This window comes from Dipodomys ordii, unplaced genomic scaffold (genome assembly GCF_000151885.1).
Source record: "Dipodomys ordii isolate 6190 unplaced genomic scaffold, Dord_2.0 Scaffold67, whole genome shotgun sequence".
Taxonomy (NCBI): domain Eukaryota; kingdom Metazoa; phylum Chordata; class Mammalia; order Rodentia; family Heteromyidae; genus Dipodomys; species Dipodomys ordii.
Window position 1 is genome coordinate 4,305,438 of NW_012267283.1, and position 4,756 is coordinate 4,310,193.

The following is a 4,756-nucleotide window of genomic DNA, read 5'->3' on the forward strand; positions in this document are numbered from 1 at the left end:
TTGCCTAATATTCAGGGAAAAAAAGTTAAAGAACAGTAAGCTTTCTCTTACAAAAAAAGTGAAACCAAGTCTGTATTAATCACCAATGTTACATACTGAGACCTTGTAGCAAAACAACCAAAAATGTGTAAGCATATGACTAAACAATGTCAAACAAATTTACTGTATACAAAATACTAAGCAATTAAAAAAAATCAAATGCTTAATTATATAAGACTTGGTGTACAAGGAAACATGAAGTATGTCCTAAGAGGAGATCTTAAAGAAAAACAACATTGTGATTGTCCTATCCCCTGTAAAATAACCAGTATTTTTTTGATAGGAGGAAGGGCAATCTAACTACCAGTCCCAAATACCAGATACTTGACAGATCAGAAATATTTCAATGTTGGGAACTGTGTTGAATCTATATATATGCACAAAGGGAAGATGGTATAAAACTCAGTAATGAACAAAGCAGATAAGTCTGTGGTTATATCAGAAACTGGTCAGGACTCCATTCTTCCTTTTCCTTAAATTTATTTTCCATTTTTAAGTATTGTATTAAAAATAATGAGCAGGCAAGGCAGGCACTGTTGGGCAGAGGCCTGTAATCCAAGCTACTTAGGAGGCTGACATTTGAGGATCACAGTTTGAAGCCAGCAGTGGCAAGAAAGTCAGTGAGATCTCATCTCCAATTAACTAGCTGTATGTGACTCAAGGGGTAGAGCACCAACCTTGAGTAGGAAAAGGACCAAGATCAAGCACCAGTACTGAGCAATGAACACTAAAAAAGATGGGACCATATTCTCTATTTTGTATAGGAATGAGATACAGGTTATATATGAAAATCTGTAGTTTTACACTTGTTTTTTGAGACTTCTAGTCTTTGACCCATAAAAATAATAGTGATGGGCCAGGCCCTGGTGGCTCACACCTATAATCCTCGATACTCAGGAGGCTGAGATCTGAAGATCGGTATTCAAAGCCAGCCCGGGCAGGAAAGTCCAGTGAGACTCCTCTCTACAATTAACTATCAGAAAACTGGAAGTGGTGCTGTGGCTCAAGTGGTAGAGTGCTAGGCTTGAGCTGAAGAGCCCAGGGGTAGAGCCCAGGGCCAGAGTTCAAGCCCCATGACCGACAAAAAAATAAAATAAAAAATAAATTTATAGTGATGAATCACTGGGCTAGCATTTCCTCTACACTGCCTCATAAAAGGAAATAATTTGGATGAAGTCTATTTTAACATATATTTTCCTGGTTACTAGTGAGGCTAAATCTGAAATTTCACACACACACATATATATGTATATGTATATATACACACACACACACACACACATATATGTATATCCTTAGTTGTTTGCTTCCTAAAATTGGATCATCCTTTTGTTACGGGTTTCTTTTTTTTTTTGGTCCGGTCGTGGGGCCTGAACTCTGGGCCTGAGCACTGTCCCTCAGCTCTTCAGCTCAAGGCTAGCGCTCTACCACTTGAGCCACAGCGCCACTTCTGGCTTTTTTTCTTTTTGCTTATGTGGTGCTGAGGAATCGAACCCAGGGCCTCATGCATGCAAGGCAAGCGCTCTACCACTGAGCCACCTTCCCAGCCCCCCAAAAAACAATTTTTAAGTGATGGGGGTTGGGAAGTTGGCTCAGTGGTAGAGTGCTTGCCGCGGATGCATAAGGCCCTGGGTTCAATTCCTCAGCACACATAGGCAGAAAAAAGCCAGAAGTGGGGCTGTGGCTCAAGTGGTAGGGCGCTAGCATTGAGCTGAGGGACAACGCCCAGGCCCAGAGTTCACAACCGACCAAAAAAAAAAGTGATGGTAGAAAGCCAGATGTGGTGGTACACAACTATAATCCAGAACTAAGCAGGGTAAGGTAAGAGGATCCCCAGATTGGATGGACTATACAACAAGATCTCTCAGAAAGAGATGGTGTGCATCTCCAACATAAAGACAGGGGTGTTTATTTAGACTCAAATACATTAGGGTAGAAAAATCACTATATAATCTTTAAAATTCTTAAGACCAAGCCAGGTACTGGTGGCTCACGCCTGTAATCCTCGCTACTCAGGAGGCTGAGATCTGAGGATCATGGTTCAAATCTAGCCCAGGTAGGAAAGTCCCTGAGACTCTTATCCCCAATTAACCACCAGAAAACTGCAAGTGGCACTGTGGATCAAGTGGTAGAGCACTAGCCTTGAGCTGAAGAGCTCAGGGCAGTGCCCAGGCCGATTTCAAGCCCCATGACCTCCAAAAAAAAAAAAAAAAAGTATCTTGGGCAGGCACCAATGGCTCACATCTGTAATTCTAGGTATTCAGGAAGCCAAGATCTGAGGGTTTTGGTTCAAAGCTAGCCTGGGAAGACAAATATGAAAAAGATACTCTAATCTAAACACCTAAAAAGCCACAAGTGGAGCTGTGGCTCAAATGGTAGAGTGTCAGCCTTGAGAGAATAAACTAAGGGGCAGCATCCAAGCTGAGTTCAAGACCAAGTACTGGCATGCGAGCATGCATGTGCCCGTGTACACATACACGTACACACACATACAGACAGGAAAGCAATATGGTTTCATCTGAAACACCAGCACAAGATACAAGGTCAGGGCACTGCTGGCCTAGTATCATATTAGAGATCTGAAAGGTGGGAAGGAAAAGGGGAAGGGAAGGAAAGGAAGGAGCACTAAGGAGTATTTCATGAAATGAGTTCTGCTGATTCAGTGCAAAGGGGAAAAATTTAGTAGTACAGGAAAAGAAAACTTTATTTTTTGATTTAACTGAATATAGCAGGCAAACTTCAAATTTTTTTTATGATCTAAAAGGCTATTATTTTATACTCACAATCCATTTTTTCAAAACTGTTAAATGGTTTAGACTCCTAAGCCAACTTAAACCCGGCAATTTAATCACTTCTAAAAGACATCACAGATTATTATGATTTCAACAGGACCAAAACAGATACAAAGACAGAAGAATGAATAGGCTCAACTTTAAGATATCTATAGATTTCAAAGTTCCTATGTAGGCAAGTAATAAATCATTCTAGTACAATACAAAAAAGAATAGAGGGAAAGAGGAAGGGGAAAAACAGGTATGTGGAGAAAAGCAATTCTATCTACCTATGGAAGTATCTAGGACTTAGGTCTATCAGTCATTAGTAGCTAATCTACCTACACTGCTGAAACAGATTAACACAATGCTTACAGAGTCATAAAGTTCATTTAGTTGTAAAACTGGCTTTCAGAGATACTAAAGATTTATCCAAACTTAATGAGGAATAGATGGTATAATGTCCTTCAGCAAGACTCACTCTATCACAGGGATTTTCATTTTTGTTTTGTCAGTCATAGAGCCTGGGCACTGTCTCTAAGCTTTCTCGCTTAAGGCTAGTGCTGCTCTGCCACATTGGGCCAGTGCTATTTCCAGTTTTTTGGTGGTAAATTGGAGGTAAGAGTCTTATGGACTTTCCTGTCTCAGCTGGCTTTGAACAGTGATCCTCAGACCTCAGCTTCTTGAGCAGCTAGGATTATAGACGTGAGCACCTGGCTGGTTCTTTTTTAACAGCACATTTCTTCCAAAGATTTAATGAATTTACACACTACATATCAAACCAGTTCTTAATTTTCACACCAAAATGGCAAGACTTTGTTTAATGTTTATGTATTGTTCAAAACTGATTATGTCAAGGTGAAAGAAGATATACAATTTTTTTTTACAGACAGAATAAAAATGGAAATGTAAAGGAAAAAACAAATAAGGGAAAACTGTCAAAACAAGATTTATATTTTTAAAAATTACTACAACTGCCCAGGTGCCAATGGCTCACATCTGTAATCTTAAGTACTCAGGAGGCTGAGATCTGAGGATCACAGTTCAAAGCCAGCCTGGGCAGAAAAGTCTATGAGACTTGACTTACCATTTTATCTTAGGCCCTGAATTCAAGCTCCAGGACCGGCACCAAACAAACAAAAAAAAAAAAAAAAAGAAAGAAAAAAGAAAAGAAGTGCATATTCTAGAAATGTAAAAATCAATGTTGTTATGGTTTGAAATGATCAAATTTCCTCCTCAGGATTGTGCACATTTGATGCTTTGTCCTTAGCTGGTAGCCCTATTTTGGGAGGTTCTGGAAGCTTTAGGAGGTGGGACCTAGTTACAGGAAGTAGGTTATTGGTAGTTTTCGAAACTGTCATCTCAATAAGGAAAAAATAATCATAACAAAACTAGAGTCTATCCAGGGAAAAGGGAGGAAAAACAAATCTTCCTATGGCAATAGGAAAGCAAATACACTACTATGACTATCAGGTAGGAACATCATGTGTTAAAAATTTATGCTCATGGACTTAAGCAAAACAAATCCATGATGGTATAGGCATTTACCTCTGGACACACAGTGGCAAGGACAAACACTAAGTTGAATTTAATTATACCTGGAGTTTTCAAGAAAGAACAATGACTTAAGAATAGGTCCATATTGCCAAGCACTCTTGTCTTTGAACAATGTATATGTATTATCTCAAACCCAATAAACCTTTACAATTCCAGTATTGTTATCCTCATTTTAGAGAAGTGAACAGCCCCTAACTGGGTAACTTGCTCAAGGTTAGAAAGCAAGTGGTACAGGCAGGACTGAAAGCAGACAGCCTGACTTAAGTCATACTATCCTGAGCATAATCATGGGCTCTGCTTTAGCTGCACAAGTTGGAAGTGACAGCATGAGAGAATGAGAGCCAATGAAAAGAAATGGGATTAAATGTATATAATATTCCTTAGAGCTG